This window comes from Anguilla anguilla, chromosome 5, assembly GCF_013347855.1.
Source record: "Anguilla anguilla isolate fAngAng1 chromosome 5, fAngAng1.pri, whole genome shotgun sequence".
Lineage (NCBI taxonomy): Eukaryota > Metazoa > Chordata > Actinopteri > Anguilliformes > Anguillidae > Anguilla > Anguilla anguilla.
The window spans coordinates 3,140,954-3,155,430 of record NC_049205.1 but is presented as its reverse complement, the minus strand read 5'-3'; the positions used below and the strand labels follow the sequence as shown (position 1 = coordinate 3,155,430).

Genomic DNA, 14,477 nt, shown 5'->3' with positions numbered 1-14,477 from the left:
TTTTAAATGAGTAATCACATTTTTTCAAAAGTTCCTATGGCTTCAAATACGTTTTAGGGCTCAACTTAGGGTTAGGGTTATGAAAACGATAAGTCTGAGGCTCGAGGCAAGTTTACGGCTGTGTTCAGCAGGTTAAAGAAAGGTTAGGACATTGGTTCTTTTTTGATTTTGGACGAGCCAAAAATTTTGTATATACTAGTATAGGTACCTATGGCCATAACAAGACATGGAATATATACATATTTTTTCAGGGAAAACATTTTTTTTTAAGGCCTCAAATATATTTTTTAGCATCTGTACTATGGAATTCACAGTCTTGACTAAGTTTTTCCACAATTTTAAATGAGTAATCACATGTTTTCAAAAGTTCCTATGGCTTCAATTACGTTTTAGGGCTCAACTTAGGGTTAGGGTTATGAAAACGATAAGTCTGAGGCTCGAGGCAAGTTTACGGCTGTGTTCAGCAGGTTAAAGAAAGGTTAGGACATTGGTTCTTTTTTGATTTTGGACGAGCCAAAAATTTCGTATATACTAGTATAGGTACCTATGACCATAACAAGATATGGAATATATACATATTTTTTCAGGGAAAACATTTTTTTTTTAAGGTCTCAAATATATTTTTTAGCATCTGTACTATGGAATTCACAGTCTTGACTTAGTTTTTCCACAATTTTAAATGAGTAATCACATGTTTTCAAAAGTTCCTATGGCTTCAATTACGTTTTAGGGCTCAACCTAGGGTTAGGGTTATGAAAACGATAAGTCTGAGGGTCGAGGGAAGTTTACGGCTGTGTTCAGTAGATTAAGCAACTGTAAGCAACTCTCACAAAAAAGCTATCACAGCATTCTAATCCAGCCGTGAATTTGGGATGTTTCTTTTTAAGGTTTTGTTTTCATTTTGTAATCGTATCTGGCATACTGTGGCTGTTAACAGCTGTATTAATGAGAGAGTAGGGGGTAAATACAGGGGAATGGGGTGTTTAATATCCAGATATATGTCCTGTCCTCCTGAAAAAAGCACTCCTATACCACTTGACAAAAATCTGTAATTCATTTTCATGTCATAATGTTAGCGCATCATTAAAACAACAAAAAGGAAATGATATAATATTCTTACTATGAGGGCAAATGTGTGAAAATCAGTAGAACATCCTCTCTCCTGAGACCTGTAATAAATAAAGAAACAATTATCAATCAGACGATCAAGAAAACCTTCAGCATGTCATGAGTTACCGACACCTCAAACCGATCTACCGGTCATATTGAGGAAACCATAGACTATTTAAATAGTAAAAAAAAAAGTCTGTATTCACGATATTCAAGCTTGCAGCAAGCAATCTTACATGCACACGCTTTTGTGAGCTGACTTATTTTGATTTTATAAAATGTCACATTTGAGCACTGAGAGCATAATTTCACACACAATGGAGAAATCAAGGGAGCAGATCTCAAGCGTTTTTGCCATCACGTTCGCTTTAAACTTCGCTCTAACTACTGCGCTGAAGGATGCTTTAACTCAACCTCGAAATCAGCTCTTTAAGTCGCAATACGAGCTCGCAATTCAGCACCTGGAGCGTCACAGAGGAAACATGTTTTCTCGCAGTGGCATTTAAGTGACATCAGACGTCAGAGTTACGGCCTCGAGGGTCGACGGCGGGTCGCCCCGCGGTAAAGCTCAGCAGCGAGTTTGAGGGGTACGTAAAATACACGTGTAGATCAGCTGATTGGCTGATTCAGAACTGGTCAGGGCGTGATCAGGGCCGCCCATGTGAAGGTCTGCCCTGTCTATGCTTTCTCATTCAGAGACGGGAAAGCCCGGAGCACCAGGGTCATCCAGCCGTCACACTTCACACTCGGGAGGATCTCATGGCACGGTCTGCAGGGTCGTATCTGCCAGTGGGTATGAAATCTGCCAGAGCGCTTTATGATCTCCCCGAGCGTGGGGGGGGGGGGCGTGTGCATCGCCCGGGAGACGGACGGATTAACCCCCACGCCGCCCAGGCTTCTACAGGGCCGTCGTTGTGGAGCACACACTCCTGCTCGACGCTACCCGCCGCCTCCCTCCTTCCCACCTCCTCCCTTCTGTCACCTCCCTCTCACCTCCTCCCACCTGTCACCTCCCTTCTGTCTCCTCCCCTTTACCTCCTCCCCCCCGCCTCTCTCCCGGCTCCTCCCTCCCGCCACCTCCCTCTCACCCCCTCCCTCTCGCCTCCTCCCTCCCCCCACCTTCTCCCTCCTTCCTCCTCCCTCCCGTCACCTCCCTCCCACCTCCTTCCTCCCCCCTCCTCTCTCTCGCCTCCTCCCTCCCTCCTCAGTATCGGGACTAAGCAGCTTTAGTTGGCCATCAGGGTAAAACTCGATATCCTACGATACGAGCGGGGACCCCGGCGGGTGTCTGTAAACGGGCCGCGGGGAGGTGCTTTGAGCTCTCCCACCGACTATCTGAATGGGTCTATTGTTTTAATTAAATCCCTAATTACATGGAGCTGCTCGGCTTTAATGCCTCCCCAGACTCTGCAGGCTGCACCGGCGCCAGCCCCCACCCCTCCCCCCCACCCCCTTACGTAACCCGCCCACCTCCCAGTCAATCACTGCCCCCCCCCATTTTATTAACCCCTCTGCCACGGCCAATCACGCGCTCCGTCCCCGTCCCCATGGAAACCATTCCCCTCTCTGACTTCGCACACCCCTTAATCGTACCAATTCAGCGATGCTCTTCACTGCTAATGATCACCAGTGGCCCCTGTAATATTTCCCCAGGATATGTCAAGAGCTGGTTACAGGAGAAATGTGTGCATGCCATACAGAACGACCATCGTTCCTGCCTTTAATATTGCATGAACTACATCCCAGTTATACATTTTACAACATAGCTCATGAATACACATTTATACATATACATTCTCCCTCCTGTTTGGACAAAACAATGATTTTTTTAGGTTCTTTGTACACAGATAAACGCTGTCACTTAATAGACATTCACATTGTAAAGAACCTACTAGTGTTCTCCACTGATAGTCATTTATATTATTTTCAGGATATACTGCATTATCTGTAGCACATATGTATTTAGGGTACAGCTATAAAGCTATAAACCTACCCATTGTTATCTTACTCTAATACCAAAGAATATCACTAATATTGATTAATATAACCCAACCATGTCTACATTTGTTTCAATACAAAAGCAAACTATTATGAGGTTATTTTTAACAATTATATCACGATCTCTCATACAATTTCAACGATAACCTTTTATTGTTTATTGGTAGTTTTGTGTGCGTACAGCACACATACAGGCATTTGCTCTCACACATGACAGGCTTTAACTCTGGATAACGGGCAGGACTGGACGGGACTGTGAGGGGTTGTGTGTCGGATGCCGCCTCGCTGAAAGAGGGAATAAGCCTAATGTGGTGTAAGGATCAGCTGACCGGGCTAACCGCTCACGGTCCCAACACGACAGCTCGATTTAATACAAAACAAAACAAAAACAGAAAGAACTGCATGTGAGCTTGCGCTCACCCATCTCTTCCAATTTACACGTTCTTGAGACGCCGTTGGAAGTCTTTGGGCAAGGAGTTCACACACGCATCACGCATTTGAGCCATTTCCAGTTTCTGTGACTGAATTTATTCAGTGATTTTTGCGGCTTTAATTGAAATATAATTACAGGATTGGGCGGATACTAGTACCGGAGATTGGAAATATGTGCTAAAAATATATTTCTGCTGAACAATAGTCAGTTTTCAAATGCAATCAACAGACTAGTGGCCTGTATTTCTCAGCCAGCCAGATCATTGGCTCCCAAGCTAGTACAGCTAGCTATAGGATAAAGCATTGCTGTCAGCTAGCTATGCAACTACCTAAAGAGTAAAAATGATGGTTAAGGATGTTCACCTCTTTATTTCATTCCAAACAGTGGGCTGCATTTCCACTTTGTGCTATGAGGAACTAAAAAAATAAAAAGTGACTGCTTTGCGTTTCTGACAATCAGCCACTGTGTCTGGGGAAGGGCTGTCAGTCAGGAATTAGGCCCATTACTGCAGGTCATTCCATTAGCTTCATGCATTTTAAATCTGCGCACACAAACCCGGCCCGTTTAATCCTGTAACTCCAGAACCACAGTCAACACCGCCTGACAGCACACTAAACTCCACAGCTTCCGTTTCCAAAGAAATAACCTGAACAGTGATTCCAGATGCGCACATATATAATTTAAATATATGTTTCTCCTACTTTTATGTATATATGCACTTATTTATACATAAATGTGATAATTTAAAGAGTAATATTCACTAATAATATGGACATTAAAGAGGACACAATTCAGCAATTCAGATTTCTCCCACTTGTTTATAATAATTTTTTGAAAACCCAATAAAATATTATTTAAAGCAGAAAACAAGAAAAAAAAGCTTGTCTCTCATGCAGTCCCGCTTTCTTTCCCAAAGCTTAAAGCACACAGAGGTTATCTAATCGTAGAGTGATTCATTGCCACCAGCCCGTTATCGATCTTCGATTATAAACTATAATTCACTTAATAATTTGCCATCGGTGAGCGGTCAAGGTGGACTCGCACGCTCTGTGTAGTGAAATCAGATTCCAGTGACACAATTATAATAATAATAATTCAAATCAATCCTCTCTGCGTAAAAACCATGGATTTTCGGTCGCGGGTGGGCTGCATGGTGTGAGCTACGGCCGCAAGGCGCCAGAGTAAGTTTAACGATCGTGATTTAGCAGAGGAACGCCAGGATCCCGACAGTGCCGTCCTCAGCACCAGCCCCATCCCCGTACAGATAAAGTGTGTCACGCACGCTTCGCTCCACGTTAACATTTACACTATTTTCTCATTACACACAGCACAGTTGACCTGTGACCTTACACAGACACACGACCAGGAGTGTTGTCACCCCAGATATTCTCATATGAATGAATTGCCAAACTTTCTAGTATGCTTGTGAGAATTGACGAGTTTAGAGTTAACTGATAAACTGCAAAAGCATTGGATTTTAAATATTAAATAATTGTTTGTGTCCTGCAGACAAAATTAACATTAGTTTAAGACCTAAAAGTTCCAATGCTGGAAATATACAGTATGCAGTATATCATTTTTAAATAGAGATGTAAAATGTTTGTGATGTTTGTAGAACATTATTCTGGTGTATGTATTACATATACTCAAATTTGCTAATATTTCATAACAGGTAAGGCAGGTAAAGGTAACTGCACCTGAAACACAGTCCCACAGTACAGTAAATGACACAAAGGGTAACTGCATTCTACAGAGAGCCAGCGAGCGCTGCGGCAGTAAAAGACTCCATTGTGTGGGGGAGAAGCAGGTGTTTCTTTGAACAGCAGATAAACTGGGCAGGGAGGCAGGCGTTGAGGTACGGCTTCTGGCTCCCGAATCAGGCACAGGGGGGCGGAGGTCCTGTCTGTCTGTGTCTCCGGCCGGGCCGGGCCGGGAGAGAGATGGGGGCAGATTTAGAGGAAGATGGATGCTCGGATGGTTTCTCTTCGGCAGGGCAGGACCGGGGGCTCTTGGGGTGGGGGGGGGGGGGGGGGGGCGAACGCCCTTTTAATTGAAACTGTCCGTCAAACGGCGTCGGCCTCCGCGCGGACGGAATTCTCTCTGGCCCGTCGCGCGCGCGCGAGAGAGGGGTCAGCAGAAACGGGGCGGGGGGGGGGGGGGGGGGGGGGGGGCCTGGGTGATTTAAGCACCGTGGTCATCGAATTAACACGGCCTTGTGTTCTCAGGTAAATAAAGGCGTTTCACGCTCGGGCAGAGAGCAGTCAGTCTCACACGCCCGGGAGATTGAGTGCCTCTCCCACACGACCTCCAGTAACTGTCCACCTGCATCGTACAGTGACCCCCCGTGACCCCCCCAGCAGGCCAGCAGAGGTGATTAGATCTGCGCTGAGAGACACTGCTCTGGGGATATCTGGGGTGAGGACTGTCAGCTGTGCGTACGTCTGCGCAGACGTACCCTATAAACACACCACACACCAACCCTAACTCAATACACACCAAACACCATGTCCTCTCATGCCTTATTGCAAATATGTGTGTGTGTGTGTGTGTGTGCGTATATCTGTCTGTGTGTACGTGTGTGTGGTTGTGTGTGTGTGTGTGTGTGTGCGTGTAAGCGGTTGTCTGTGTGTTCACCTCAGCCCAGTCCCTACCTTGTGTGTGAATCCCCCATAATTCCACAGTTTACCCTGACTGCCCTGTCAGCCGTGGCAGAGCCCATTTCACACCCTCAGCCAGTGAGATCCCACCAGGCACACACAGAGAGTCACGCAATACGCTCGCTGTGTCAGTCCCTGAGTCAGCCCCAGGGTCTGTGACCGCACACACACACACACACACAGAGTCACGCAATACGCTCGCTGTGTCAGTCCCTGAGTCAGCCCCAGGGCCGCACGAGTCTGTGACCGCACACACACACACACACACACACACCATGCTGGCTTTGTCCCAGCACAGTGGGGGCTGCCGGTTCAGCTCCAGGTTTCCGCGCGACGCCGCCAAGCGGGCGGCAGCGGCGGGCGCGATCGATACGCTCTATTAAGAGAGAGTGACGGGGTCGGGTGCCCGCGCGCCCTGTTCCATTATTCAGCGAGGCCTGCTGGGATTGGGCGACGGCAGAGGCGGTGACAGAGCACTTCCTGCTGCGCGAGAGAACTCCCCCGCTGGACCGGGCTCCGGCTAACGGCTGCACAGGGCAGATAAAGGCCCGCCTTCAATCAGCTCTCCTCCTCAACTCCCACTTAAAAAGCAGAAAAAAAGAAGGAAGGAATGAATTAAAAAAGAAAAGAAAAAAGTTCCGTTTTTTTTTTTTTTTTTACTTCGACAGTTCGGCAAGTTCGATGCTCACCGAACGAAACTCATCAATCACGCAGCGGTGCGATTAGAAAACAAAAGACGAAGAAACGCTGCGATCCGCTCATCTTCAGCCGGGTTCTCTCTCCTTCTTTTGTGTCGGTGGAATTTTCTGTGGTTAGACTGAGAGGCATCCATCCATCCATCCATCCATCCATTCATTCATTCATTCATTCATTCATTCACTCATCCATCCATTCATTCATCCATTCATTCATTCATTCATTCATTCATTCACTCATCCATCCATCCATTATCTATACTCGCTTATCCTGGTCAGGGTCATGGGGGGCTGGCTGAGAAGCAAAGCTTCCTAACTCATTGACCATATTTTTTTATTATTTCATATTAACCCCGACTGAAAGGTGAGTAAATTTAATGTGCATTAACTCTAGTTTTTCTGGGTATGATAAGCTATGCGTGCATCAGGGAGCCTCAGCTTATCAGTGCACAGTAGAGGACACGGGAGAGACTCGCCTAAATCCAGCACTTCAGCGAAGGCTGAGACACCAGAGAGGGAACTGCTTAAGATCCAGAGAGAGGATCTGCAAAGTCCAGCGAGGCCTGAGCAGTCACAGGTGTTATCCTGCGCCCCCATTACCCTCACCCCCTCTAAGAAACCCCCACCCCCCCCTTATATACATACATGTGAAATGTGTTCATCTGTCAGCAGAGGCCCCGTGTCTAAGTGGGTTTTCTCCGGGTATTCCGGTTTCCTCCCATAGTCCAAAGACATGCAGGTTAGGTTAACTGGAGGCTCTAAATTGCCCATAGGAATAATTGTGTGAGTGAATGGTGAGTGAATGGTGTGTGTGCCCTGCGATAGATTGGCAGCCTGTCCAGGTTGTATTGCTGCCTCTCACCCAGTGCACACTGGGATAGGCTCCAGCACCCCTCATGACCCTGACCAGGATAAGCGCGTATAGATATTGGATGAATGTTAGCAGGGGTGTATATGTGGACTAAAGGGGGATAATATATATTACACACCAGTGTAGACAGATAGATATGTAAGTAGCTAGATAGATATAATATATATATATATATATATATATGTACATGTATTTTGGGATTACTAAATTACAGACCACTTTACTGAGAAAAAAAAATATATAAAAATTTTTCATAGGGCTGATATGTGGTCGATATCAATAGATACATGAACACAAACACAGTGCGGTCAGCATAACAACTCTGCAGCTTCTCCACACTTGCGAACGTCTCTTTAATAATAAGCACATTGTCTCCGAATATGTACACAGTAAAAAAAAAAAGAGTTCTATGTTTTTGCTGGAGGTCTTGTTCTTGTGCAATTAAATTTATCTTTTGGGTATTATCGGGAGGAAGACATCCAAAGCTCTTCTGACGTGCCGGGCTGCAGAACCCCTCGCCTGGGGTAAGGCTTTGTCTACTTGACAAGATCTCTCGCAAATGATTTTCTCAGCTATCATTCAGCTAGAGGCTCTGGCAGTAATACTTTGGGCTAAAGATGTTTTGAACTATAATGCACCGTGATGAAGGGAACGTCACATATTTTTTTCAGCACTTTCTTATTACGATTTATATATATATATATATATTTATAACTGTTTCACAGGAAAGAGTATGGATTTTCAATAATTAGCGTTAGATAAACTGCATATGAAAGTGTGTGTGCATGTGTGTTTGTGGGAGGGTGTTTGTGAGTGTGTGTGTGTGTGTGTTTGTGTGTTCGTGGGAGTGTATGTGTGTGTGAGTGAACTGTGATCTGTGTGTGTGTGTGAGTGAGCTGAGATCGGTGTGTGTGTGTGTGTACGTGTACGTGTGAGTCAGTGTGCTGGAGTGTCGCTGCAGTTCACCGCTGTTGGGACAGGGTTAAATCGAGTTAAAGGTCGACCCCAGTTATAGACAGCCACACAGCCCCAGGCAGGAGTAAATCAGGAATTCCACTACGACTGAACACGTCTGAACACAACTGAACACGCCTGAACATGCCTGACCCCACTACCACCTTCACATTCTGTCACAACATTATGCCTGCGTCCAAACGTCCAGCTGGCTGATATCGAGCCCTTCTGTGTTACACATTACAGCTTGCACACTGTGTGTATATGAGGCATGGGATGAGCCTACTGTATGTAACAATATTGCCAATAATATGATAACATAAAATAATGTTCAAAAATACTCATCGTGCCAAATATATGCATTAATATTATGGCATACATTCTAGCTGGGCAATAAAACCGCAAAACAAATATGACTGCACAACTGAATCCATGACAGATGAGGTGCACGTGTGCGTGTGGAAACATGCACACGCATGTAAATGAGCACACGCACACAGTTAGCCTCTGTGATTACACACACAGGGATTTTCCCTTTCTTAATCATCATGCACAGGTGCAGATCTTACATCTAAATTACATCTACTTACATACTTACATCTAAATTGGCTCAGGGTAGAGAAAGATTAACATTTCACTCTCCTCCCTATCCACTAATGTGGTGCATCTATGCAGACTTGAGTGCTCCATATAGTTACATATCATAAATACAGTATGATTAATTTTTAATATCAAATGTTTAATATCAAAATAAAGCCAGTTTAAGACCTAATATTTCACCCACATCCCTTCACACAACCTAACTGAACATTACTTCATAACAATGCTCAACATGTGTGTAAACCCAAAAACAGGTTATGGGGTTGCATTTTTATCTCAAAGGATAAAACAAGCTTTGATGAACACTGTAGGACAATAAAACCGTTTATCAGTTCCTCTTCCTGTTCCGCAGCCCACGTGACCTCGTAACCCTCATGCATATCTAATCGTTCAAGCTATTGACATTCGCCAGAAAGTTCAGCGTACAATTTGGCATGCCTGGAAATAATCAAAGTCGTTATTCGATAATTATCCCGAGCGCAATTAATGAAAGATGCTGATTAACTGATCGTGAACATCTGCGCATTATCTGACACTTAATCACTTATGAGAATTATAATGGCGAAGGGAAAATGCAGAGGGTACGCAATAGCAATCACCGCTAAATAAAAACCTGAACCTTCATTGCCTGACCAGCAGGGGGCGCACCGATGCACTAATTGGGCTAAAATAAAAAAATAACCATGGGAAAATTGTCCACGTATCGAATTTAGAATTGATTGTTCTTCAAGGCCACCGAACGGTGATCTTTGTTCCTGGTCCTGGCGGGACGCAGGGTCTGCTGCTTTGTTGTTCTCGCCGTATAAATCAGCAAACGATTCAGACTCGAGGAACCAGGTGAGGTGAGTTAACTGTGTAATCAACTGCTTTAATTGATCAATTAAGTGCCGCGTAACAGCACAAACCAGCAGACACTGCAGCCCTCCAGGACCGAGAATGAAGATCACTGCCATAGAATTTAAGCACCAGAACCCAGGGGTTTTTTCAAATCATAATATCCAACAATAGATCAAACCACCATCATCCTCAACCTCAAAAATACGTGTCTTTTTTGCTTTTGCTAAAAGACCTGATTTGTGTTAACACTGAACAGCAAATGCACACATGGTAAATTCTTAATTTACTTTAATGGCAGTATTCCGTCGTTGCTAAAACTCAACAGAAAACAGTTTAAATACAGAGACAAATCATAGTTCTGCATCCTATCATAGAAAATATTAGTTATCAATAGATACATCAGTTTTACTTCATTGCATTACTCCTACACAGAGACTGCTGTAATATCCATACTCATATGTACGTTTGTTAAAATGTTTTTCTTTAATATCGGAAATATAAGAGAATGTACATAAACCTAATGATTTAAAGAACCATAAAATGGATGGAACATGCACTGTGTGTGCGCGAGCGCGTGTGAGTGGGGGTGTTTGAGTGGGCGCGCGGCTGGCCGTTTGTCTGACTTGTTTATCGGGCAAACGTTCGTCCAAAAACCGCAAAAGTGTCAGCGCCCGGGCGGACATGGGAGTCAGACCTGGACTCGGAGCCAGCAGCCGCGGGGAATGTTTGCTTGTTTGCTTCGTGCGGCTCAGGCTTGTGTGAGCGCTGCAGATGGTAGGTCTCCTACAGAGAATACCCTCACAGCTTGGGAGCTATTGCTCAGCCTCAGTCGTCACTGGAAGCCTTTCAATACCGAAAAGGAAAAGCCAATTATTTGTGTAACGCAAGTTATTTAAAAGCACAAGTTTGGGGGGATAGATTCTCATGCGTGTATTTATGTTTGCTAACGAATGGTACAGAACAAAATGTTTGTGTGTGTGTGCATGTGAGCGTGTGTGTGTGTGTGTGTGTGCGTGGGTGTGTGTGTAAGAGTGTGTGTGTACTTTCACAATGCTGGTGTTTAAATGCACAATGCACTCATAATGAACATGATCACTGCAGGGCACTTTCTGCATTCTCGTATAATGAGTGGCTGCATTCCATGTGCATATTTTCCCCATTTAAAAAAAAAAAAAAAAAAGTACTAATACTGGGGATTTTTGAACTGTGGAAACATGGCCCTAAATTTCTGAAAAGAGATGCACTTCTCAAGATGATGTCACGAAGTAAAAAAAAAAAAAAGAAGAAGCTATTCCACATGAATGGCCCTTCGGTCCCACATTACCTTGTGCTTACTGGACCGAAAAGTGATGTTTTATTTAAGAAAGCTTTCCCCCGCGTATCCCGTCCGCGAAGCCAGCTGTACTGGGGCACCGCGGAGAGAAATTAAAGATTGAAAAGAAGAGTGTATCTTTCTCGCCTCCGGAAACTTTTCAGCGAACACACTTTTTTCCGTGAAACTTTATTTTTAACTTTTTAAAAATAAATTTTACTCTCATATTGCGTACGTGCTCGACATTTGTCCAGGTTTAAAGCTACTTAAAGCTGTAACTCAATAATATGAAATAAATAATGCGGCATCGTTTTAACGTGTCTAATTTGCATCGGAGAGGACCTCCAGCTAAAGTCGAAAATTTGGGCATGACCGAACAAACTAACCAGTCCTCCTGTTCACTCTTGGTCTGAAATCACTCCCTCCACAGACTCCCAACTCCTTCAAACTGGCACCAGAGTGAACTTCAGTAAACAGCCGAAGGAGATGTCTGACGACGCCTAATATTCCATAGTGCTGTGAGCTCATACATATGCAGAGAGTCGAGTCAGCCGACTGACTATAACCCTACTTATAATAGACTGGTTGTCACAGTGGGTAATCCACAGATGATTGGCAGCGTAGCATTATGGGTAGGGAACTGGGCTTTGCGACGTGAAGGTTTTGGGTTCAGTTCCTAGTGGAGGCACTGTTTCTGTTACTGTACCCCTGAGCGGGGAACTTAACTTGAATCGCATCGGTAAAGCGCCCAGCTGAATAAAACTGATTGCATGTATTAATTTTAATTTTAATTTTTTTTTATCTCTGTAAGCCATTGTGGCTAACAGCGTCTGCTGGAAAGTGTTGAAATGTGAAGTCTGCTAAATGTGCAGCCGATGCAAGATGGCGGGTGCCACCTTTACATCCACTCCAGATTTTCACTCATTTCACTCAAAAGGACAGGGGGCATGCTTTTTATAAAATGTATGAAATTATCACTGTATAAAAACTGTATTTGTCACCTGCTGATCTTATGCGCAAGCAGCACCCACATATAGTGTACCTCAGACAGAACTGATGACTGCAGTTTTAACTTTATCAACACAATACATTTTTATCTTAATTTATAATGAGCTGAATGAGAACATTCATTTTTCACTTTTTGAAATCGATAAATATCTGACCTGGCTGATAGGAGGACGCCACTAAGGTTGAGATTACCCTGCATTACCATGAACACCACAATACACACATCCCATGTAATCAGTTCCCCCTTGACTCAACCCAACAACACAAAAATAAACCATCAGCGCTTTGCTTTACACTCATCAGTGTGTTTTTTTTTCCCACCATTGGGCTGTGTTTGAATTATTTATACACACCCTGATTAGAACTGCGGTTGCTTTAGAAACGCTTTGATTAGGCGCCTTTGCGCTCGTCGCTTGAAAGACTCCACCTTATCCTTCGCAGCAGGTCTAATCAGCCACCATTAAACTCGGCCAAAATTCTTTTTTTTTCTTTTTCTCTTTTTCTTTGAACCCCTGTAATTCTATAACACTTTTCAGGACATTTTTCCTTTTGCATTAGTAAATCAATACCAAGCTCAGCCACTGCGAACGCTAGCCATGATCGGCCTGGCTGCGTGCAAACATTCAATCACAACAGAGCTGTCATCTGAAACGTGAGGAAACAATCTTAATTATCTATAATATGAACTTGAGAAAAAAAATGTAGTTAAAATTGAAGGGCTGACTCCTTTTGAATGGTAGCTCAAAAAGAATGACGTCAACACTGAATACATCCATAAGCCTGCTAGCGTAGCTTTCTGAAAAGGTCATAAAATTGTTGAATGTAGTTCTGGGGAATATTCTGAATGAATAGATCATTTTGGAAACCACACTCTTGCACACGCCCCTGCATTACAACGCTACCTTCTGAGAGAGGAGTGGTCAGACCTACTCAAGGCGCACTGGTCAATGCTCTGCGGACACTGTTGCTAAGAACCTGCCCATGGCAACCCCCCCCCCCAGTTCTGACCTGTCACTCATCGCACCCTGGCGTTCGGGGGCCGGGAGAGCTGCTCACTTTCAGCCGGCCTCCCGTTCAGCGGGGCTTGAAAGGGCACGGAGGCCGCGGGCACGGCTCACTCGGGCAAGGTGTGATTTGGAGCCGCGGGAAACCCATTGTTCCTTTGCCGCGCTCCCATTACCTCTGTCCTGGAGCACCCGCGGTGCGGCACGCCATAATTATGCTTCTGATGCAGCGGCGATTAACCCTGCCTGTTCTGAATCACCGCAGTTCCTCTGCGTGCCTCCACCTCCGTCACGCCAGAACATCAGCCGAGAAACACTGAGTGGAGGCCATTTTGAGGCCCGTTAAGCATATTTGTGCGACATAACAACAAGCAAAAATGCTTCATTTACATAACAAATTCCTTGAGTCTTCCCTATTGAGCTCTACATCAGAATTAGTTTGGTGGCATATATTTTTCTCCCAACACAAATTCCATCTAATGATTGTCATAAAATTTCCAGATTACCCATAATCCATAGCAGATTCTGTACAAATAATATTTTCCCTCAGGAAACCCCCACACAAACCAAAAACCCACCACCCCCTTTTAGTTTATAAATTCCGATATCCTGCAGTGTGTGAATGCAGACGCAGTTCAGACACTCTTACCTTCCTCCACAGATCATCCTGTCACGCCCATCCCAGGAGAGTGAACTGAAAGCAGAGAAGAAAAAAAAACGTTGCTGTGAATGAGTGGCTTCACAGCGAATGACTAAGCAATGCTATTATGCAAAGGACTGCACAAATAGAAGTTTGCTTCATTTAACAGGTGTGCCACAGTCATGGTTACCAGTCCAGCAACAGAATCTCGACATCCGAGTGGTGGGGGACGATTTGAATTTACCGGATTCAAGGTGAAAACATGCGAAAGCCTTATCGAACTGCCTATTTTAAGGGGTTTTTTATACAAAAATGGCAAAAACCATTATCTTTTAACTAATCTGTGTGCAGGTGATTT

At 44.4% G+C, this 14,477-nt stretch overlaps 1 protein-coding gene across 40 annotated transcripts in view; it reads right to left on the bottom strand.

Annotated features, from left to right (window-relative positions):
- LOC118227313 (receptor-type tyrosine-protein phosphatase delta-like) overlaps positions 1-14,477 on the bottom strand; it is a 333,188-nt gene that overhangs the window by 201,855 nt on the left and 116,856 nt on the right. For all 40 annotated transcript variants that reach the window (XM_035417571.1, XM_035417614.1, XM_035417570.1 and 37 more), the window contains exons 5-6: positions 14,129-14,173; positions 1,121-1,169 (exon numbers count right to left, since the gene is read on the bottom strand). The gene's annotated coding sequence lies outside the window, so the exon portion shown is untranslated. The remainder of the gene's footprint in view (positions 1-1,120; positions 1,170-14,128; positions 14,174-14,477) is intronic.